The sequence below is a fragment of the Aptenodytes patagonicus genome, chromosome W (assembly GCF_965638725.1).
Source record: "Aptenodytes patagonicus chromosome W, bAptPat1.pri.cur, whole genome shotgun sequence".
Lineage (NCBI taxonomy): Eukaryota > Metazoa > Chordata > Aves > Sphenisciformes > Spheniscidae > Aptenodytes > Aptenodytes patagonicus.
The window spans coordinates 41,726,628-41,751,998 of NC_134981.1; the positions used below are offsets into that span (position 1 = coordinate 41,726,628).

The 25,371-nt window shown below is 40.7% G+C and overlaps 1 pseudogene; it reads left to right on the plus strand.

Moving 5' to 3' along the window:
* The first annotated feature begins 1,825 nt into the window (after nt 1-1,825).
* LOC143172251 (transmembrane protein 161B-like) lies at nt 1,826-23,732 on the plus strand (annotated as a pseudogene).
* The last annotated feature ends 1,639 nt before the right edge of the window (nt 23,733-25,371 follow it).

Below are 25,371 nucleotides of genomic sequence, written 5' to 3' on the forward strand. Positions count from 1 at the left end.
ACACTGTCCTGGTTCCAGCTGGGATAGAGTTAATTTTCTTCCTAGTAGCTGGTATAGTGCTGTGTTTTGGATTTAGGATGAGAATAATGTTGATAACACACCGATGTTTTAGTTGTTGCTAAGTAGTGCTTACACTAGTCAAGGACTTTTCAGCTTCTCATGCCCTGCCAGCGAGAAGCTGGGAGGGGGCACAGCCAGGACAGCTGACCCAAACTGGCCAAAGGGATATTCCATACCATATGGCGTCGTGCTCAGTATATAAACTGGGGGGAGTTAGCCGGGGGAGGGGTGACCGCTGCTCGGGAACTGGCTGGGCATCGGTCAGTGGGTGGTGAGCAACTGCATTGTGCATCACTTATTTTGTATATTGCTTTATCATCATCATCATCATCATCATCATCATCATCATCATCATTATTCTTTTCCCTTCCTTTTCTGTCCTATTAAACTGTCTTTAACTCAACCCACGAATTTTACTTTTTTTTCCTGATTCTCTCCCCCATCCCACTGGGGGTGGGGGGAGTGAGCGAACGGCTGTGTGGTGTTTAGCTGCCTGCTGGGTTAAACCAAATACATCAGCTTATTTAATTTTTTATCTGTTGTAAACCTTTAAACAGTGCTGTACACAATCCTTTCTGTTGCAAAGGCAAGGTATTTACGAAAATTAATATGGTATAGGAAAAGTAAGTTATTTCTCAGTTGGGAAGCTGTCTGTCATCTGAAAAGCTGATTAAGTAACCTGATTTCATTAGTAGATTAGGAAACTTTACTGGCTACTTTTGAAAAATGTCTTCATATGTAGTTATATCAATGGGATAGCAAAGGAAAGCAACAGACTTTTCTTAACTTGATTGAAGGTTGATCTAGGGAAAATCAGTCATCAGACCTTGAAATAATCTCTGGAAGCCTTAAACTATTTTTTTTTTCTATCTACATACAATTAGAAATAATATAGTGGAGTTTATTTGGTTTTCAGTTGTGAATCCAAAAGTTCTATGCATTTTACTAGAAACAGAAGATGGTTCTTTTTTCTTTCTAACCATGTGCATAAATACCAATGGACTGTATAGTAAATCGTTCAAAAATTCTAAAATTGTCGCAACTTAAAAGATAGAATTGTTTTTAGAAAAAGTATCGCCATAAATTTTACAAGCTTGCTACCTTTTTCACCTAAATAAAGTAATTGAAAGGAAAAAAACCTATTAAGTTAGCACTGTATACTCGCAAATTATTTCTTCAATAGATCCTGAAATATAGGTCAAGGATTGAAAGGAAGTCATGAAGAGAACTCAGATTTCCTTGCCATAATGCTTCAATTTTCTCCACCCCTAAAATAGGTAGCAGTGGTGGTTATTCAGCTAACAGAGGGTTTCAGTCACATATGGTTTGCATAATCCTTAACTTTATATAGAAGGATCTGAACCTACACTATAATTGGAACTTACTATCAGTATGCTTTCTTTTTCCCAGTTGGGTTTTCCGGATCCTTTAGGCATAATCCATAGCTGAAAACATAAAGTATCTAGGGGGTTTAAAATCTGTTTATAGGTAGCACTATTGGTCGCAAACTGTGATGAAGTACTTTGTGTAACTTCAAGATTTGAAATTAATATATTTTCAATTTGCTCAGTGTCCCTAGCTGTGTAAAGGCACTTGGTTTAAGAATGTATTATTTTTGGTGAAATAATATCTTAAAGTTGCATTTTGGAGAAAATGTTTATAAGGGTGGGAGTTATCTTGCCTAACTTCTAAGCATTTCAAAATCATCCTGATGTTCTTTTAATGGTCAATGTAGAGAAACAGACCTTTCCAGAACACAGTCCGTATGACCTATTATGTGCCTATTTTTAGAATGAGGTAAGTGTTGGGGATTTTTTATGGTACCCCTCGAGGCGAATTAAACACACGTTTGTGCTTAAATATAAAAGAAAAATTTAATGAACAATGCATTGGGCAGAGTCCTACCGCAATAAGCGGTTCTACATGGAGTCTGCAAAGATGCGTCACAAGCAGATTCCTGATATACACTTGCACCAGCACCAGTCCCGAGAGCGGTTGCATGGGGCACCTCAGCCTGGTGGTGGGTCCATTCCCCCAGCCCAGCTCTGCTGCTCAAAGGTGGCCCCTGAGCTTGGGCCCCTGAGTGCTCCCATTCCTGGATGGCTACAAGACAATGCTGAGGCTGTTTCTTATCTCATCACCCAGGGAAACTTGACTCCCTTGCAAGGAGCCATACAGTCTCTGGCATTCCTACTTCCAGCCAGTTTAACCCCTTCTTGCAGTTGGGCCTCCTTGCCCTCCATGCTAGATCATTCCTCGGTCACAAATTACCACTCCTGAGCAGTTACAATTAGAATTTTCCCTTCATAAGTCTTCCTTTAGAGATATCTGTTCTTTCTGTTAACTATAAAGGAAGTTTAAATTGATTACTGTAAACTTAAGAGTCAAGTTAGATGCTGTGATTAGGCCACCCTAATGCACATATATGAGTACTTCTCTGCATATAGATGAAATACAGCAATGCATATGTTAAATGTGTGCTGCTTAATGAAGTGCAATATTGCATAATCAGATGGTTTCCTGAGAGATACCCTAAAATGGATTTTCACATAAACTGCATCTTAAAATCCTTCCAATATTTTAAAAAGTACAAATATAAATTATTATGTTATCGTGTAGTGGAAAAAATGTGTACAATTTACTCTTAAAATCTTTTTGTGTCTTCCTTTTTTGTTTTTTAAAGCAGGTAATGTCTGGAGTGATCTCCAAGTACTTTATTTAAATATAGACTTGATATTGCCTGCCATTTGAAAATAAAAAAATCAATTATAATGGGCTGCAGCTCATAGTAGTAAGAGTTGACAGTGTATTATGAAAAATTTATCTTAATCTACTGCATAATTTTGGAGCTAATAATTTTAGAAATGCATTAAAAAGGAGAATATTCAATAAATATTTTTAAAACAGCTTGATAACAGAACAGGTAACCTCTTAGATATTCATATTTATGGAATTGGGGAAAGGACTTAAGATATAATACTGTTGTAAATAGTTGTAAGATAAACTGCTGGACTAATCAAGCGTGCGTCAAACATACAAGGCCAAAGCCAACGAGCACATCACATATACAAAGCCAAAGTTAACGAGCACATCGTGAGATAGATAAGTACTAGCAGAAACTGGACGAGGACAACCAAAACTGTGGCAAATGGCAGTGATGAGCCAATTTGTGACCATATAAGGAGAAGGGCCCAAAGGTTCAAGAAAAGTTCACCTCCTGCAAAGACCACCAGAGACCACCAGAGACCACCAGAGACACCTGAAGATGCTCCTAAGGACTCAAAACGCATGCGTGAAAGACTATGCAGATACTGTAATTAGTTCCTAGAAATATAATGAATATGCATGATTATTCCAAGAAATTAATATGAATATGTATATCGCAGAACCATATAAGGGACGGTTGATGCAACATACGGTGTGCATGCTAGGAGGAGAGATCCCCCATGCACCCGGCCGAATAAAGTAATGCCTGCTCTTTAATACACCCAGCGTTAAGGAGTTTCATTCCCGATTTTCGGTGACAATACCAGACTATATAGTCTCTCTTTTTTATCAAAATGAGAATGGGATAGATTTTTCTTTCCTAGATAATACTAAATGTGCTGTTAGTTGATTTTCTTTGGTAGTTGAGAAATCTTGAACACATACACGTGAAAGCAGAGAAACACAAGTTTCATCTTTTCATATGTTTTTTGTTTAGTAAATAGTCACATAATAATCTAAGCAACAATCCCATGCCACTGGTCACTGTTTCTTATAAAGCAGGTCTACACTACCTGTGAGGAGAATTTTTCATATTTAAGAAATTTTATCTCATTATTGATAGAAGTGCTTCTTGGGGCATCCCATTCCCTGCTGTTTGTACGTATACCTTGTGTTTCCCGCCCTCCCTCACCAAAAACAGCACAAAGTTACTTTATCTGTTGTTTGAATATTTCTAAGTGACAGAGAGAAACTTTTGGTGTTTTTAAAGCAAAAAATCTATTTTGTCTTTCCTGACATTTATTTATATATATAAAAATTCTTGCAACTTCTCTGTTCTTATGCAAAGAGTTAAGTTTTTGCTGCTTCCACTAATCATCATGTCCCGAAAACTAAGAAAAGAAAATCTAATTGAAAGAATGCAGATTTTGTAAAACTACCTGGAAGCTTTTCTAAGACTACTTGGGAAAGCTCAGTAGACATTTGAGAGAACAGCTTTTGCATCAAATGCTTATTGTGTATGGGGGTTTTGTTTGTTTCTAAACTAAAGGGCAACAAATCTCTGTGTTCTCACCTCATGTCTTCTAAAATCTCTTGTCTTTAGTCAAGGAGGGCCACCCAGGGACCAGCCGCCTCAGGGCGTGTTTCAGCATCCCAAAAGTTGTCTCCTCTTACGGCCAGGAGGACACCAGATTCCACAAACCCGACAATAAGCCAACAGCGTTAATTAGTAGTATTAAACAGCTCACATAAGGGTGAACAAGGACCTTGGGAGCACGCGCAATAAAACCACCCACATCAATCCCAGTTAGGAAGAAGGAGGTATATTCCCTCATCCTCTCCACAAGATAGCTCCCCCAGCACAGTAAGGGCATCAATGCCAGGGCAAAGTGCATAGCCATTGTTTGTATTGGCATGTTCCCAAGCTCAGCAAAATAAAGAGATAAGCAGTGCATCCGGGAAACTCCGTGACCCGCACAGAAGCTTGCAACTTCATAGCTATTATAACTATAGCACACTCAATTCAAATCTGCCGTTGTCTTGAGTCCCGTGTTGGGCACCACAAAGGACTGTGGTGGGTTAACCTTGGCTGGCCGCCAGGTGCCCACCAAGCCGCTCTATCACTCCCCCTCCTCAGCAGGACAGGGGGAGAAAACAAGATGAAAAACGCGTCAGTCGAGATAAAGGCAGTTTAATAAAGAAAAGCAAAGGCCTCGCGTGGAAGCAAAGGAAAACAAAAGATTTATTCTCTACTTCCCATCAGCAGGCGATGTCCAGCCACTTCCTGGGAAGTAGGGCCTCAGTACTGGTAGCAGATGCTTCAGAAGACAAACGCCTTAATAACGAATGCCACCGTCCTCCTTTCTCTTAGCTTTTATTGCTGAGCAGACATCATATGGTATGGAATATCCCTTTGGTCAGATTGGGTCAGCTGTTCTGGCTATGTCCCACCCAACCTCTTGCCCACCCCCAGCCTACTGGCCTTTGGAGGCAGGGGGGATGTTGGAGAGACAGCCTTGATGTTGTGTGAGCACTGCTCAGCAGTAGCCAAAACATTGGTGTGCTATGGACACAGTTCTAGCTACAAATACAAAGCGCAGCACTGTGAGGGCTGCTACGGGGAAAGTTAACTCCATCCCAGCCAGACCCAATACAAATGTCTATGTTTTTCTTCAGAAAAAAAGAGACTTATGTGAGGAGGAACACCTTTTCTACCTTTTCTACCTTTTTCTCCCCAAAGGAACTGTCCTGGTTTCGGCAGGGATAGAGTTAATTTCCTTCCTAGTAGCTGGTACAGTGCTGTGTTTTGGATTTAGGGTGAGAACAATGTTGATAACACACCAATGTTTTAGTTGTTGCTAGGTAATGCTTACACTAGCCAAGGACTTCTTAGTTTTCCATGCTCTACCGACTGAGAAGGCTGGAGGTGCACAAGAAGCTGGGAGGGGGCACAGCCAAACTGGCCAAAGGGACATTCCATACCATGTGACGTCATGCTCAGTACATAAACTGGGGAAAGCTGGCCGGGGGGGCCGCTGCTCGGGGACTGGCTGGGCATCGGTCGGCGGGTGGTGAGCAATTGTACTGTGCATCACTTGCTTTGTGCATTATTATTATTGTTATCATCATCATATTATTATTATCATTTTATTTCAATTATTAAACTGTTTTTTATCTCAACCCACGAGTTTTTCTCACTTGTGCTCTTCCAATTCTCTCCCCCATCCTACCGGTGTCGGGGGGGAGTGAGCGAGCGGCTGCGTGGTGCTTAGTTGCCGACTGAGGTTAAACCACGACAGGAACAAAAAGCTGTGTATGTTATATTGTTACGGTAAGTCGGCAGACAAAAAAACTCTCTAAGACTTAATTTGGAGTTTTAGAAAGCAGGCATTCTTTATTGCGGCGCCGGGCGCACAGGGGTTCGCTCCACCTAGTGTGCGCACCGGGCTGCTCAACTATGGGATTTATGTACAATCAGAATATACATATTCATTAAATTTCTAAGAAATGATTAGCATATCCATGTTATTTCTTGGAACTCATTAACATATGCAAAAGTCTTTAACGCATGCGCTCTTATGTTCATTGGTGGTCTTCCAGGGTCCTCTGGTGGTCGTCGATAGTCTTCCTCACTGTGTCCGCTAATTGAACTCAGTCTTTTCACCTAGTTGCAGTAGCTGATTTCAGCATAACTTCCTTATCCGTTCCACCCCTGTACACAGAGCTTCAAGGATTCCTTTTATCTATGGAATGTCCAGTCTGCAGAACATTTAGTTACTTCGCTTCGACAAAGAAAACCGTATGTCTCCTTAGTATTTCGGTATCAATATACACACTATACTTATATATGTACTATATATATGTATTTGTGTGTATGGATGTATGCATGTGTACAAACATGCATTCACATATAGTTAAATAAAGACTGAGGCAGTGTTTTAACCCAGATTATTTCATCAACACACATGCAGTGGCTTGAATGATGCTATATTTTGGTCTTTGAACTCTGGATTTTTGTAGTGAAGAATCTTGAATGCACCCACTTGGGGTTGTGCATTCTGACAGAATTTGTATAACTCCACTGTGGTTAAAAATGCGTTTATTCACTTCCCTGCATTCACTGTTGTGTAGTTTGATGGAATATTTTTCATCTAGCTTTATATTTTACATTGAAGATACAATTGTCTTATTTTTGGTTTGATATAACTTCTGTAAATTCTTATAAGTATGTAAAATTTGCATTTAAACTTTGGTTTAATTTTTCCTCTTATGCAAATACATCTGCTTACTACAGTACATCCCAGTTTTGTATAGACTGACAAAGGAATGTTCCATAGCTTCTGATGTTACTTATATATACAATCACTGTTATAGACAGCCTTTGTATATCGTAAACAGACTTCTGTTACAGTCCCTGCCTTACACACGTGATCCAAGATGCTTGTATGGGGTATGTCATCACTGTGGGAATACAAATTTGAATTTCTTGTTTGGAAATTCTCAAGTATCGTATAAGAATTATGGATTTTTTTTATTTGTGAGGAACAGAAGTTTCAAAAATATATATACACACATACTTAGAATAATGTGTCATTTGTAGATATGGATATTTAATGAAAAAGAAACCCTTCAACTGAATCCCATGTGTTTCTTAACCTTTCTTCACTCTGTTTTTCCTAAGCTATTCTGAATTTACTAACTTCTGTATTAATTTTTCTGTTTGTGTCCATTTCCTTTTAAACATTCACAGTGCTTTGGCTGTTTACAGCAGTGATTGTATTGATGATGGTGTCTCTTGGTAGTTTGAATGGCACAGATTAAGAAAGAATCTGAAACTCATGTGGGTCTCTAGACTTGGTTTTGTTCCTCTATAATCTGTTTGTTATGTGTCACTTTGGTTTTTGTGTAATCTAGTGGTTATTAATTCAGTAATTCAGTTGATCTTGATTTTTTTTTTCAATTTGTTATGTACTGCATAGTTCGTTAAAAGAAACTATATTAGTCACTTGGAAGGGACATGTTAATTAGTCACATGTATGTTATTGATAAATCTGTGGATAGCTGGATTAATAACAGTTTGATAGAGCTATTTAATGGATAAAGGTTGAATGCAGGTAGTATAACTTAAAAATAAAAATAAAACTTTGTCTTTCACAAGTTAAACCTGCGATGTATCTGTTCTTCTATTAAAAATATAATAATTGAATTAATTCTACTAGCTATTTTTATTACACAACTTGTTAATCACAATATAAAATTATTCTTTTTTTTTTGCTCTGCTAACAAATTTAACATCTTGTAGGAAATAGCTTAGGTTTTGGTTTTCTTATACTGAACAGCTTTTTATTCTTTAGAATAAATAAATAGGTGACTCACTTGTTTTTTATTTTAATCTCCTCCTGAATTGGTTGTAAAAATGCTGGTATTCCAGAGTAAAACTATGGAATGTTGTTTACTTTTTTGATTAAATGTTAGATACTGTTGAGTTGAAAGTAGTCTCTGATCCCCCCTGCCAATGCTTATTTTCTTTCTTTTCTTTTAGGGGTCCTGTGTCTAAACTAACCTTCAAAATGTTCCTGGCTGTTCTGCGTTCACTTATTCGTGTTTTTTTTGACATTCCCTGGCATGCAACTGGCTCAAATGCATCTGGATGCTCTGAATTTAGCAACAGAAAACATAACACAGTAAGAGAATACAGAATCATAGAATCATTTAGGTTGGAAAAGACCCTTAAGATCATCGAGTCCAAGCGTAAACCTAACACTGCCAAGTCCACCACTAAACCATGTCCCTAAGTGTCACATCTACACATCTTTTAAATACCTCCAGGGATGGTGACTCAACCACTTCCCTGGGCAGCCTGTTCCAATGTTTAACCACTCTTTCAGTAAAGAAATTTTTCCTCATGTCCAATCTAAACCTCCCCTGGCACAACTTGAGGCCGTTTCCTCTCGTCCTATCGCTAGTTACTTGGGAGAAGAGACCGACACCCACCTCGCTACAACCTCCTTTCAGGTAGTTGTAGAGAGCGATAAGGTCTCCCCTGAGCCTCCTTTTCTCCAGGCTAAACAGTCCCAGTTCCCTCAGCCGCTCCTCATAAGACTTGTTCTCCAGACCCTTCACCAGCTTCGTTGCTCTTCTTTGGACGTGCTCCAGCACCTCGACGTCCTTCTTGTAGTGAGGGGCCCAAAAATGAACACAGTATTAGAGGTATGGCCTCGGCCCATCAATCTAGCCTGTCCAGATCCCTCTGTAGAGCCTTTCTACCCTCAAGCAGATCAACACTCCCGCCCAACTTGGTGTCGTCTGCAAACGTACTGAGGGTGCACTCCATCCCCTCGTCCAGATCATTGAGAAAGATATTAAACAGAACTGGCCCCAATACTGAGCCCTGGGGAACACCGCTCGTGACCGGCCGCCAACTGGATTTAACTCCATTCACCACAACTCTCTGGGCCCGGCCATCCAGCCAGTTTTTACCCAGCGAAGAGTACGCCCGTCCAAGCCATGAGCAGCCAGTTTCTCCAGGAGAACGCTGTGGGAAACGGTGTCAAAGGCTTTACTAAAGTCCAGGTAAACAACATCCACAGCCTTTCCCTCATCCACTAAGTGGGTCACCTTGCCATAGAAGGAGATCAGGTTAGTCAAGCAGGACCTGCCTTTCATAAACCCATGCTGACTGGGCCTGATCACCTGGGTGTCCTGTACGTGCCGTGTGATGGCACTCAGGATGAACCGCTCCATAACCTTTCCCAGCACCGAGGTCAGGCTGACAGGCCTGTAGTTCCCCGGATCCTCCTTCTGGCCCTTCTCGTAGATGGGCGCCACATTTGCTACCCTCCAGTCAACTGGGACCTCCCCGGTTAGCCAGGACTGCTGATAAATGATTGAAAGTAGCTCGGTGAGCACTTCCGCCAGCTCCCTCAGTGCCCTTGGGTGGATCCCATCCAGCCCCGTAGACTTGTGTGTGTCTAAGTGGTGTAGCAGGTCGCTAACCATTTCTCACACATAGGTATATGCTACTCAGTCTTAAATCTCAGTTTAATGTCTGAAAATAGACAAGGCAAACTATTCCAATAAGAAGGCAGTGACTGACTAAGACTTCTGTTGCTGCCTGCTTTTCATATCTCCAGCAGTCTTGCCTCTTGCAAGCAGCACCTCTCCAGCACCTGCCTCTTTGTGCTCAACCTGCCCTCTGCTTGTTACAACGCCATTACCAAAGTATCTCGACTAATTAACTTACATTCATTCTGCCAATCCACTCGCTGCCTCAAATAAAAGCATTCTATTTGCCTTCTCTTCTACAGAACAACATTAACTGCAAAACAGTATTATAACTCAAAGTTCCGTTCTTTGGCCATTTTTCCTGATCCTCCAAAACATACAAAGGCCACCAATGGTTACAATATTCAGTCATCTGGCTTTTGTGCAAATCATCATGTAAATCACCCCAATGCGCTAACAAACACCCCAATGGCGAGGTTTTTGGTATCTTTTCATCTGTTGCTAAATTCCCAACACTCTCACTCTTAAACAGTTTTACAAATCCTGATGCCATCCCAACAAAATATTCAAAGGTAACAAGATAGAGTTCAAAAGTAACAGGTAGAGTTCGAAGGTAAACAGATAGAGTTCAAAGGTAACAAATAGAGTTCAAAGGGGAAGTTTGGGGGAACATTGTCACTGAGGATGAGGAAAAGGCTGAGGTACTTAATGCCTTCTTTGCCTCAGTCTTTAACAGGCAGACCAGTTATCCTCAGGGTACTCGGCCCCCCGAGCTGGAAGACGGGGACGGCGAGCAGGATGAACCCCCCATAATCCAAGAGGAAGCAGTCAATGACCTGCTACGCCACCTGGATGCTCACAAGTCTATGGGGCCGGATGGGATCCACCCGAGGGTGCTGAGGGAGCTGGCGGAGGAGCTCGCCAAGCCGCTCTCCATCATTTATCAGCAGTCCTGGTTAACGGGGGAGGTCCCGGATGACTGGAGGCTTGCCAATGTGACGCCCATCCACAAGAAGGGCCGGAAGGAGGATCCGGGGAACTACAGGCCTGTCAGCCTGACCTCGGTGCCGGGGAAGATTATGGAGCGGTTCATCTTGAGGGCGCTCACAAGGCATGAGCGGGACAACCAGGGGATCCGGCCTAGCCAGCACGGGTTCATGAGAGGCAGGTCCTGCTTGACCAACCTGATCTCCTTCTATGACCAGGTGACCCGCCTAGTGGACGAGGGAAAGGCTGTGGATGTGGTCTACCTGGACTTCAGCAAGGCCTTTGACACCGTCTCCCACAGCATTCTCCTCGAGAAGCTGGCGGCTCACGGCTTAGACAGGTGTACTCTGCGCTGGGTCAAAAACTGGCTGGACGGCCGGGCCCAGAGAGTTGTGGTGAATGGAGTTACATCCAGTTGGCAGCCGGTCACGAGCGGTGTTCCCCAGGGCTCAGTACTGGGGCCGGTCTTGTTTAATATCTTTATCGATGATCTGGATGAGGGGATTGAGTGCACCCTCAGGAAGTTTGCAGACGACGCCAAGTTGGGCGGGAGTGTTGATCAGCTCGAGGGTAGGAAGGCTCTGCAGAGGGACCTGGACAGGCTGGATCGATGGGCCCAGGCCAATTGTATGAGGTTCAACAAGGCCAAGTGCCGGGTCCTGCACTTCGGCCACAACAACCCCATGCAGCGCTACAGGCTTGGGGAAGAGTGGCTGGAAAGCTGCCTGTCGGAAAAGGACCTGGGGGTGCTGGTTGACAGCTGGCTGAACATGAGCCAGCAGTGTGCCCAGGCGGCCAAGAAGGCCAATGGCATCCTGGCCTGTATCAGAAACAGTGTGGCCAGCAGGAGTAGGGAAGTGATCGTGCCCCTGTACTCGGCCCTGGTGAGGCCGCACCTCGACTACTGTGTTCAGTTTTGGGCCCCTCACTACAAGAAGGACGTCGAGGTGCTGGAGCGTGTCCAGAGAAGGGCAACGAGGCTGGTGAGGGGTCTGGAGAACAACTCTTATGAGGAGCGGCTGAGGGAACTGGGACTGTTTAGCCTGGAGAAAAGGAGGCTGAGGGGAGACCTCATCGCTCTCTACAACTACCTGAAAGGAGGTTGTAGCGAGGTGGGTGTCGGTCTCTTCTCCCAAGTAACAAGTGATAGGACGAGAGGAAATGGCCTCAAGTTGTGCCAGGGGAGGTTTAGATTGGACGTGAGGAAAAATTTCTTTACTGAAAGAGCGGTGAAACATTGGAACAGGCTGCCCAGGGAAGTGGTTGAGTCCCCATCCCTGGAGGTATTTAAAAGACGTGTAGATGAGGCACTTAGGGACATGGTTTAGTGGGCATGGTGGTGTTGGGTTGACGGTTGGACTCGATGATCTTAGAGGTCTTTTCCAACCTCAATGATTCTATGATTCTATGAAAGATAACAGATAAAGTGTCCAAACGGGGATTCCAACCCCTCAAACTCCAAATTCCAAACGGGGATTCCAACCCCTCCAAATGTCCAACCCAGCAATAGCTTTCGCTTATGACTTATGGGCAGACGCCTAGGCTTCCTACTGCCAAACGGGTACCCTCTTAGCCCCAACCCTGCGTAGCTTTCGCTGCGCCTTACAGGCAGGCTTGCGGGGTCTCCGACCCCGCCAAATGGGGACTACAACCCCTTCCCAAACGGGGGACTCCAACCCCCTTCCCGGGTTCCAACTTAAAGTTTCCAAAAGAATGCCTTAATACTCACAATGTTCTTCGCTCAGGGGCTCTTCGGTCCGGGGATCGGAAGATCCTCTCCGAGAATCCCTCGGTGCCGGCTGAGGTTCCGCGATCCCAGGATCCGTCGAGGCTCAAGAGCAGGGTCCCATCTGGGTCGCCAAAACTGTTACCGTAAATCGGCAGATGAAGAACTCTCTAAGACTCAATTTGGGGTTTTAGAAAGCAGGCATTCTTTATTACAGCGCCGGGTGCAAGGTGGAATTCCACAAATCAAGCACACCTATGGCTAGATCACCGTTACATTTATACACAAAAATTATAAGGTAGTACACTCCCAGTTACAATGATTGGTTAATGATTTACATATAATTATAATATCGGTTGTGTCATTCTCTTCTGTTACTACACTTGCGCGGGGGAAGGGTCTTCACCTGGGCAAGGGTCTTCTTGACCTGTGGGTGTGTTTTTTAGTATTATAATGAAGGCAGTTCACTTCAGGACACCTTAAAAGTAGGTTTTGTTGCCAAGTTGGCCAGCTAGATATCTACCTTGCCAGGCTGTCAAATAACTCATCCCATATACAATAGAACCTAGGGGCTCTGGTTATGGTCTAGAGAGTCCAGAGAATAGGGAATAGGGACTTCAAGCAACACAGCCTCAAATAATAAGTAACACGGCGACCTATACATAACGCTACCATAGGGGCTAACTTATTGGAATCAAAATGTTCTTATAGTTGATTATTTCACAACCTAAAATTCAGTAAAACTTAAGATGAAGTTCAACATGCTGATCTATTACATTCTTTGCCTTGTAAGTGGAATACGAGTTAAAGAAGCATTCCTTTCCTTTCCTTGTGTGAGAGCTCCACCATGAATGTTTCTACTTCCTGCTTCCTTTCCCCTATATCTTTTTGGAAATTCAAATAGCTGTCTGGAAGAAGAGGTACAGCCACAGACTTTTTTTTTTTCTTCTAGATGGGCATTGTGCCTTTGTTAATAAGATTAGGTTAAGATCCAAAGAAAAAAAAGGAAGTGAAGAAATAGCTTCAGAAAGGCAGTAAACTGGAAACACATTAAAAGGGAATCTAAAACTCAATGGAAACTTTTGTTAATAAATATTGAATTTAGAGTAACATATAGGAAGTGAGTTCAATTATTAAAACTTTTATAGCTTTAAAATGAAAAATAAATTAAAATTGTCCTTTTCAGTATTTCAGTATTTCTTACACTATGATGACTCAGTGTCCTGGTTTTGGCTGGGATACAGTTAATTTTCTTCCTAGTAGCTGGTACAGTGCTGTGTTTTGGATTTAGGATGAGAACAAAGTTGATACACCAATGTTTTAGTTGTTGCTAAGTAGCGCTTACACTAGTCAAGGACTTTTCAGCTTCCCATGCTCTACCGACTGAGAAGGCTGGAGGTGCACAAGAAGCTGGGAGGAGGCACAGCCAGGACAGCTGACCCCAACTGGCCAAAGGGATGTTCCATACCATGTGACGTCATGCTCAGTATATAAACTGGGGGAAAGCTGGCCGGGGGGCCGCTGCTCGGGGACTGGCTGGGCATCGGTCGGCAGGTGGTGAGCAATTGCATTGTGCGTCACTTGCTTTGTATATTCTTTTATTATTATTGTTATTATTGTTGTTGTTATTATTATTTTATTTCAATTGTTAAACTGTTTTTATCTCAACCCACGAGTTTTCTCACTTTTACTCATCGGATTCTCTCCCCCATCCCACCGGGGGGGAGTGAGCGAGCGGCTGTGTGGTGCTTAGTTGCTGGCTGGGGTTAAACCACAACAGTCCTTCTTGGTGCCCAACGTGGGGCTCAAAGGGTTCGAGATAATGACAGATTTGATTGGAATGTGCTAGATCGAATTTATAGCTGTTATTGCTGTTTAGCTTTTAATTGACAGGCTCCTGTGCTTGCCATGGGGCTTGCTTGCCTCACTGTATATTAGAGTCTAATGCTCGTTAGTGGCTGCTTTTTGCTTTCACTGCTTGCTCTGCTGCTGTACTGCTTATCATCTTACTCTGCTGTGCCTGGGAACATTTTGATAACAGCAATGGCAATGCGCCTGGGCTGGCAGATAGCCAGGGCATCACTGCTGTTTCTGCGCTGCTGTACTGGACAGGCTGGAACTCCGGTGTGAACTCGAGTCGAAGGGCCTGTGACCTGTGGATGAGTCCACACGGGAGCAGGACACCCCGGAGCGTCTGTGGCTCTGGATAAGCCCATGCCAGAGCAGGTATATCTCGACGCGTCTGTGGCCGTGGTTATGTCTGTGCCACAGCAGGTATACCTCTGAAGGGATTGTGGCCCAAGGACAAGTCCACGCTGGAGAAGGTACACCTCAAAGCATCTGTGGTTGTGGATAAATCCATGCTGCAGCAGGTAGACCTTGAAGCATCAGTGGCTGTGCATGAGGTCATGCTGGAGCACCTCAAAGCGTGTGGCCATGGATAAGCCCACGACAGAGCAGGTACACCCCTGGAGGGACTGCAGCCATGGGTAAGGCCATGTTGGAGCAGGTACATCTCTGAAGGCATTGTGGCCCATGGATAATGCCGCGCTGGAGCAGGTGCACCTCAAAGCGACTGTGGCTATGGATAAGTCTATGCCGCAGCAGGTATACCCCTGGAGAGACTGTGGCTCATAGGTAAGGCTTCACTTGGAGCAGGTACTCCCCTAAGGGACTGCAGTCTGTGGATAAGTCCAAGCCGGAGCAGGGGCAAGGGGAGGAGTTCATTGCAATGTTAAACCCTATGGTCTGGTCCAAAGGGGCCAAGGGCGGAGACTGTAATGGAAATACCTTTAAATTGTTGTAACCCGGGATTTGAGTTGCATGTTATGGGAATTACTATAGCAAGAACCCCTTGTTGCTAGCCAGGCTAGGAGCAAGGGGAGGAGTTCATTGCAATGTTAAACCCTATAACCTGGCCCAAAGGGACCAGGGGTGGCGATTGTAATGGATATACCTTTAAATTGTTGTAACCCATGATTTGAGTTGCATGTTATATGAATTACTATAGCAGGAACCACCCGAACCAGTGGAAGACAAGTCTTACAAGAAGCAGTGCAAGTGCAGCAGCGACCCAACCTGAGCTGTCTTTGGTGCCCAATAACTCCACGCAACACACCATCTCTCCTGTCCTGAGTGACCACCATAACAGATGGAGCCCAAAGTCATGGACTAAATGAACTCAATGGACATTTTGTGGACATTTGTGGACATTTTAAAGACATTTCACAGGGGTGGTCCATAGACTAAGGGAATGATATCTGTGTATTGTATCAAAGGATGGGAAGGGTGGTGGTGGTTAATGAGGATGTATTGGCTAGTGTGGGACCTGAGCATGACGTAAATGGTATGGAATAAGGGGTGGAGAATGTGCTGGTTTTGGCTGGGGTAGAGTTAATTTTCTTCATAGTAGCTAGTATGGGGCTACGTTTTGGATTTGTGCTGAAAACGGTGTTGATAACACAGGGATGTTTTCGTTATTGCTGAGCAGTGCTTACACAGCGTCAAGGCCTTTTCTGCTTCTCACACCGCCCCACCAGCGAGTAGGCTGGGGGTGCACAAGAAGTTGGGAGGGGACACAGCTGGGATAGCTGACCCCAACTGACCAAAGGCGTATCCCATACCATGTAACGTCATGCTCAGCATATAAAGCTTTACTTATTAAACTGTCTTTATCTCAACCCACGAGTTTTCTCACTTTTACTCTTCTGATTCTCTCCCCCATCCCACCGGGGAGGAGTGAGCGAGCGGCTGTATGGTGCTTAGTTGCCGGCTGGGGTTAAACCACAACACCAACATCTTTCTTGACCTGTGGACATGATATCTTAGGCAGAAATATAGGATCTCTGAAACAGGACTTGATTAATGAAGAACTAAGAGGGTAATTAATATCCACTAGTATGGGGTTATGAAAAAAATAAATCTTTTCTAACTTGATGTTTAGGGGATATTAGAACTGATTGTTAAAGATAACATTTTGCAGCACCAAGCAAATTCTTTTTAAAGGTATGCCAATACTTTGTCTATTCAACTGCAACAATATAAAAATTGCATTACATGGATTAAAACTTGGTCAGATATCAATGTAGTTAGGTAATGCAATTATAAACAAAGAATCATTGCTGAGTGATTGTTTCTAATGGGCCCTGAAGAGATCAGTGTTTGCCCTTAGTGGTGTGTTTTTGTCAATGAGTAGATCATTATTGACTGTTTGCAGTTGTTTGACAGTGACTAAAGGAGAGTAGTAAATGCGGATGACATGTCATTGATACAAAGCTGTCTAATTTGGGTGTGGGGAAAATAATGCCTTTCCATATAAGGCAAATATAAGGTCATACATTTGTAAAAGAAAAAAGGCACAAGCCATAATTACAGAATGGGAGACTTAACTTGTAGGGAGCAGTGACTTAAAAAAATAATTGGAGATTAGGTAAATGATGAATTGCCACTTTAGTAATGTGGTCAAAATGATTAACGTGAATCTTGCATATATAAATAGGGAATAAGTTTTTGGATAAAATAGAATTAAAATAATCTGGTGTCACTTTTAATTTTGATAGCCTGTTTGGTTTTCCTTTAGCAGCATCCTTCCCTGTATATATTTTGGAGCTCTCTTAATCAATTTGTATCATTTCCTACAAATTCACCCCATTTTCAGAGCCTGCTTCAAGAGTCTTTCAGCCTTTCTACCTCTACTCAAATAAACACAAAGTGGTTCTTGCCACTCTGGCACATTCCAGTCCACTAATTCAATGGGATGTCTCAAATAAGTAGAAGCTCATTTCACAAGTTACTGAAATTCTTTGGACTGCTCCTCAAGGTTCCTAAGTAAAAATCTTCATTAAACTGGGTAATCTGACCTGTGAAAAGTGTTTCCCCTGGTCTGTATAGATAATAGAAATTAATCTGAGTATCTTTTTAATAAAGCAAAAAAAAAAATCACTAATATAGCAGCATATTTTCCATAATTATCTGTCTAAGATACTGACCCTCTAGATTAAAACAGTAATGGCTACTGTAGTTTGGTATTATGCCATTGTATGGAAATTTTCAACAACTGTCTTTTACTATAGTGTGGTATAATGCATGTAGTTCCTTTGGTTAGTTTGTTCAAATATCTAAAAAACTTGATTTATTCCAAAAAGCACTTTTTTTTAACTACAACCAGTGTGATTTCACAGTATGTAATATTACTGTTTTGTTGAGACTTGAGTCATACTTATAAAAAAAGGGAAGTAATTCTCTTATTTACCTTTCCCCCACTATTTTAAAATTTGTATTACTCTTTTTGAATCCGTACCACCAGTTTCAACAGTATGGTAACTGTATTTAATAACACACACCCCTTTATTTTTCCTCTTTCAGAACATTGCTACATATAAACTTCTTGGCTCCTTTACCTATGGTTCTACTGTGAGTAAAACCAATCACTAAGGACTACATTATGAACCCACATTTGGGCAAAGAGAGTGTACCTTTGTAAGATTCCCTTTAAAAATTTTTTCTGGAGTGTTGAGGATAAAACCTTAAGTCTAAGTAGTGCCCTGTAAAAGTCATAGCAACATGGAAAACTTAAAATTGTGGCTGTGAATAGCATCTGTCATGAAAGGTACCGTAGAAGTTCCAACTGAGCTGTAAAGGGCTTCTGTTATTTAGGAAGAATGAGAATTAGTCGCAGAGTGTTGAATCCGATTAAGAATGGTAAGGCAGTGGTTCCCAAAGAGCTGCTATCTTCTGGCATCTCTGTGTCAGAGTTCTGTGTTGTTCTCCCTAGGGACAGAATACCACTTCATTGACAGCTTCTAATACCTTACATCTTACTTATTGGTGTAAAGGGAGAAGTGATTTCACTGAAGACAATTGAGATAGATACATTGGCATGAGAACTGACCTAAGGTTCTTAGTAGTATGAGACTTGCCTTAAAATGTATGTGTAGAATCATAGAATCATAGAATCATTGAGGTTGGAAAAGACCTCTAAGATCATCAAGTCCAACCGTCAACCCAACACTACCATGCCCACTAAACCATGTCCCTAAGCGCCTCATCTACACATCTTTTAAATACCTCCAGGGATGGGGACTCAACCACTTCCCTGGGCAGCCTGTTCCAATGTTTAACCACTCTTTCAGTAAAGAAATTTTTCCTCACGTCCAATCTAAACCTCCCCTGGCGCAACTTGAGGCCGTTTCCTCTCGTCCTATCGCTAGTTACTTGGGAGAAGAGACCGACACCCACCTCGCTACAACCTCCTTTCAGGTAGTTGTAGAGCGCGATGAGGTCTCCCCTCAGCCTCCTTTTCTCCAGGCTAAACAGTCCCAGTTCCCTTAGCCGCTCCTCATAAGACTTGTTCTCCAGACCCCTCACCAGCCTCGTTGCCCTTCTCTGGACACGCTCTAACACCTCAACGTCCTTCTTGTAGTGAGGGGCCTGTAGATGAAGTGCATATGAAATTTGATAGCTAAAATATTTAAAAGCATAAAAAGGGAAAGAATTTTCAGGAAGAATTATATCTGAAATCAATATTGTATAAGTAGCATAGGTGACTGTCATTGTCACTTTATTAACCTAGGTAATTCAAAATAGTAGTATTCAGAGTTGAAACTGATATGATTGGCTGTCACTTTTATTGCTTTCTAGGTCTAAATGATGCTTCTGAGATAACTGTGATCACTGAGCTATTACGTAAAACATTGCAAATATATAATTTTTGTGTTTCCATTTTATTCTTCAGTTAATCTTAATGAGAGTTGTGCTATAGCAACATATCTAAGGCAGCTGAAGTACACATTTGGTATCTAGAACTATATATCTCAAAACTTGGAATTATCTGAAAGAGCTTGCTTTTTAGTGTCCTGTCTTCATTACTCAGAATTCAAGCTTTTAAGAGTTGTTCGCGTTTGCAAGCAAATGGGTACTAATTTGGATCTAATGCTGTAATAGGGCTACCAAGAAGTAGCAGTAAAGAGAATGGGTGGAAAAGTGAATATTACTTGCACGTGAACTCCATAACTGTGGATTGTGTGTAAGTACTTTTAACAATATACTTAAAGATTTCTTTACAAATAACTCTGTAGTGGTAGGTGACCTTTGGAAAACAACGTTACCCTTTTTATCCACAGAATGTCAGAAGATATATTTGACACCATGCGGTTGTGGATTATAATCCTGTTGTGTGCTTTACGTTTGGCTATGATGCACAGTCACTTACAGGCCTATCTGAATTTAGCCCAGAAATGTGTGGATCAGGTGAAAAAGGAAGCCAGCAGAATAAGTACAACTGATTTACAAAAAAATGGTAAGTATAATGGCACTAAGGTTACATATATTTGGAGTGCTCTGTCTGTGCAGATTTTTTTCATAGAAAAACATAAACATCTGGTTTGTTGTCTTCTGTGGCACCAGAACTGAAATTTGAATGAAGCTTCCTAAACTATATCCCTTCTAAAAATAGCACCATTACAACAAAATTCTGCAAACCAAAATATGCAAAGATGCATCATCCATATTATTCAGATGGCTTGTCTTAAGTTGTTCCTCCATTGTTCTAAGAGATCCCATCATGAAGTGTTCTTTACAAATATATTGGCAAGCCTTACGTTTATCTTGATGAGTTCAGCATGAATAGAACCTGGGGAGTGTATAGGGTAAGTGGTGATTTGTTAGTTACAGCAACAAAAAAAAGTCAGATTTAGATAGAAGGGCAAAATATTGTTGCCTAATCCCAACTGTGATTTTTAAATTGGGGCAAATTTTAAGATAGGATGGCTATATTTTGGGATAAAATAAGACATGTTTAGTTCTGTAAGACCACTCTCTAGGCACTAGCCTAGATATAAAACCGTCTGCCTATAAAACTGTTACTGTGGCAAGTGATAAAAGAGAAAGATTTCCTTGAGGGCTTTTTTTATAGAAAAATAATTTAAAAACCATCAACAAACAGAGGAGATAGAAATTTGTAAGCTTGGTATAGAGTGGTGTTGCATGTTTCCTGCAAAATGAACTTATTTCTAGTGTTACATGATAGTGCTGCCTGATAATCTTGCTGAGTCAGGGTGTATTCCAGAAGGAATATTCAAGTATGCCATAAGACAAAGCTTCCTCTTCATTTTTAAATTGTCACTACTATAATCTTGTCTTTGTCTCACAAATATCTTAAGGTTGTAAATGGACTGTGCAGTAGTTATTTCAAATATTTAGTTACAAAACAAGTGACTTGCTTTGGACTTCAGAAAAAAGGTTAGGAAATATAACTAGCAACAATTGTTTACGACAGAACAGTTCTAGTTGTTGTGAATGCATAATTTTAGTTTTGGGAGCTTTCATCTTATTGATAAAATAATAATGCCTTCTGTATCTGGTGTTTCCTAATCCATTTATCCAGTACCTCAAATATCTTCTCTTTAGGAAGCCCAGGGCCATTAAATATAGTCCTATCTGGTTTTACTAGCCATACCTACTTTCTCTTCTTCTGGTGCTTTTGCCAGTAAAATCTTTCCTATCTGTCTTCCTACACTGATCATTACTTTTTTTTTTTTTGCTCTTTTTATCATATCCCATCAATTATCTTAAAATATTTTGTCTCATGCTTTTTCTTCTGTCAATGTTTTACTGCTTTTTTTCTCATGTTAATTTTTTGATGTTTGATCATCTCAAAGCCCTTTGAGGTTTTAAAGCTATTTCGAAAAATGTCAGGGCTGCCTTGATCTTTTTTGCCACCCTATATTCTGTTCTTTGCTAAAATCCAGTTAACTATATTTTACTGCTTGCTTGCTATTGATTTTATGACTTTTTTCCTTCTTCATTTGATATAGTCTTTAAGGTCAACAGTTTATGTAAAATATGTAACGTAACAATCTTGAGAAAGCTGGAACAGATTGTGAGCAGGGGGAGGGATAAATCTGAGTGGATTTCAATGAACCATAATGTGTACCTGAAATAAAGATCATTTAAATGCTTTGTTATTGATGAACTGCTAATGAAAATTCCTCTTGTCGTTGTTTTAAAAGTACTGGTGTTTACCATTTGGATATCTTACAAATATCTCACTTTGAAAAGGGACTGAAATATTAACCAAAGTTTCATTTACTTTTTATCAGGCTTTGGACTGTTTCTACAGTCACAGTACTTCATTTTCGAAATGGGATTTAGTTTGTAATCACTTGGGATAACCATATATTTAGCTTTGAGGTAGCTTACAAAATTCTAGTGTGTTCAAATACGAATATTTGAATGATAGCATTCAGTTTGCATAAGCAAAATTAATTTTGTTTGTGTTAACAGAACTGCTACTTTTAATTATTTTCTTTCAGTGATTCCTCTTGGGATTGTAAGTGTCCTGAAACCAGAATTCATTATAGGGATCAGTTCTTCATTAGGTCTTTTGAAGACAATATTTCACATACCAAAACATGCTATAAAACTTTTAAAATAGCTTTTTTGCATAAGAATTGGGGTTTTTTTTTAATAAATTGCTTGTTTTTACCATAAAGGTAAAAAGCCATAAAGGTTTGCTTTGATCACCCAGAACTCATGAATTACCCTTTTCTCTTTTTCCATGTGGCTCGGGTATTCTATTATCTTTGTGTAATTGCACTGCAGTACGTTGCACCATTTGTAATGGTCTTTCACGCAACTCTGCTTTTGAAAACACTAGGTAGGCAAAATTTGATGAACAAAACTGTGCTCTATTCCATATAGAGCATTTATATTTTCAGTCTACTAAAGAACATTAGAACGTATGGGTACTCATAGCACAGAAATACATTGTAGTTTCCTGCCATTTAAAACTTGCAAAATCACAGAATTGTTTAAGTTGGAAGGGACCTCATGAGATCATCTAGTCCAACCCCCCCTGTTCAAGCAGGGTCAACTAGAACAGGTTGCCCAGGACCGTGTCCAGTCGGGTTTTGAGTATCTCCAAGGATGGAGACTCCACAACCTCTCTGGGCAACCTGTTCCAGTGTTTGACCACCCTTAGAGTAAAAAAGTGTTTTCTTGTGTTCAGATGGAATTTCTTGTGTTTTAATTTGTGCCCATTGCCTCTTGTCCCGTCACTGGGCACTACTGAGATGAGCCTGGCTCCCTCTTCTTCATTCCCTCCCATCAGGTATTTATATGCAGTAATAAGATCCTCTCTGAGCCTTCTCTTCTCCAGGCTAAAGAAGCCCAGCTCTCTCAGCGTCTCCTCATATGAAAGATGCTCCAGTGCCTTAATCATCTTTGTGGCCCTGCGCTGGGCTTGCTCCAGTATGTTCGTGTCTCTCTCGTACTGGGGAGCCCAGAACTGGACACAGGACTCCAGGTGAGGCCTCACCAGTGCTGAGTAGAGGGGAAGGATCACCTCCCTCAATCTGCTGGCAAACAGCTGATAAACAGCTTTTAAGCTGTGCTCTTCTCTTGCTGCTTTTGACATCTTTCAACAATGAGCTGTATTGTTGATTTAACTTTATTAATATCTGTTAATTTTTTTTTCAATATTTCAAACTTCAGTGGACTTTTTGAACAGAAAATGTAAGATGTGGGGTTTATTTCATTAGTGGGAGATCTGATGTCACTGTTTTTCTTCTTTCTTGTGAGGGATGTCTTTCACAGCCTACCATGCAGTGGTGGCATTCATTTTGACAAATGTGAACAGAAAGAAATAGGCATTATTAGTCTGTGATTCATTCCATCCTAAAACAGACATCTACATCTGGTGAGATGAATCATACCCAGCACTGACAGGGGTCCCAAGGCAACTGACTCACATGTAAAAGTTAGGATGTCAAAAGGTAAGGTTAATCCTACCCTGATAGCTTACTGGTATGATCAGGAAGCCATGTGGATGGACACAGCTAGCATTTACTAATTTATAAGTAAAATTTTGCAATTTTTTTGTTTGAAAAAAATATATAGGATTATCTATAAAGTTGCTAGAAATAACAGAACTAATCTAATTCTACAAATATCTTATATGTTACTCTGTTTTTTAACAGGTAATTATTCTTGGGGCATCTATCCAGAATCTGACACTCCAGTAGAAAACAATCTGCTTCCCAGTTCAGTTTATTATGAGTCTCCATCTGCTGATGGAAAGATGAAAACAACTGTAGTGCAAATAACAATGGCTTTGGGAAGCCTAAAGAATATTTTCACTCCTCTCCTATTCCGGGAACTCTTGTCTTTCCTCACCTGGTAGATCGCTGCTTGCCTCTTTTCCACAAGCCTTTTTGGGCTTTTCTATCACCAGTACCTGACTGTGGCATAAACAGATCAACTGACAAAGCAAGTATGAGGTCAAATTCTAGATACAAACCCAAGTACTCAAGAGGAGATGAAGAAAAAACTGTATATGAAGAAAAAACATATCAACATTTATTCTTAAACACTTATTCTGTGTTCTCAGGGTGAATATTCTTATAATGTTTAAAATTGCAACTGGATTTGTTACTTTTTTACTGAAATGATAAGTAACATTGAATTATGGTACTGGGATTGAGTGACATTATTGTGTAGCAGGTATTGGTGGACATATTGAAAAGATAGCACCTCAGAGTATCTTTGTTTCCATTAAACAGCAAGCCACCCTCAAAATTTTCTATTTGAAGAATCAAGAGTCAGTGACTGAACTATGTTAGTAGGGTATTAGATATGCTAATGGTGGCTGCCTAGTAAGTAAAATCTTGAAATTGAGCCATACAATGGAAGAGTAGGGGGATATAAAAAAATTGTTGGCTAGCTATTGATCACTTTTCTCCATGAAAAATGAAATAAACCAACAGGGCAAAAGAGATACTGTATATTACAGTAAAGAAAATTGTATAAAATTTAAATTTAACGTAGGAATAGATGTGTGGGCCTGGCAGGTATTGCTGCCTAAACATATGCATGAATGCTTGTGCAGTAAGGAGTGTTATAAATATGATTTCAGTCCCTGCAGTCATTTTGAAGTAATGGCCATGTGGGACTTTTGGGTCTTTTAAATTTCTTCTTTTCAGGTAATGGATAAATTCCATTGAATTTACAAAATAATTGAAGTAGATTAGTGACACCAATCAAACATTTCAAAACAAAACAGTTTAATCCTGCTGAGTGTATCTGTGTAATGTACACATAAATATATATTATATATTAAATATATAATATATATGAAATCTATAAAATATTGAATCCTTATTTTAAATTGCTGAATGTATATTACAAGGCAGTGGGACAGGGATATATGTGTATCAAGTAATTTCAAGATCCCTTTTGAAACGAAAATTAAATTTTTTTGAAAGTTCAGTTGAAAGAGCTATTTGGTTTTGGTGCCTCTATAAAGGTACTTACCTATACTAAAGAACCTTTGCTATTTTGGAAGGAAAGAACTACTTAAATTGTTAATCTTGAAGTTTCTGTTCTGTCAGATCATCATCTTTTGCCAGTCTACACAATTACACAATTCATGTAATCAGAAAACAGGAATGGGAATTTGTATGCGGTAGCTTTTTTAAAAGTTAATATTACACTGTAAAGAGAGTTCTCAGTGTTTAACTAATATTAGCTATTTTTATCTTACTGGTTTTTTTACTCTTGAATTTCTGTAAAGCTTTGGCATATAATAAGCATTTATAAATGGAAAAGCTTAACAAATATTTAATCCATTGCAAACTACCATACGGGAAAGCAAACTGTCAGTGAATGCAGAAAATTAAAGATTTAAGCTGGTGATAAACTGTCTTGCTACATTGAATGTTTTTAAAGTTATTTATCAGTTTTTTAAATTACACTTACAGATTTGAGGAAAAGATGTATGTACATGAGCTTGTACCTTCTGCATGCATTTGGGATATCTGAGAACACCTTGCATGATTCTAGCAGTTTAAATAACTTTGAATTCCAGCTGAAATATGGACAAACTTGTTATC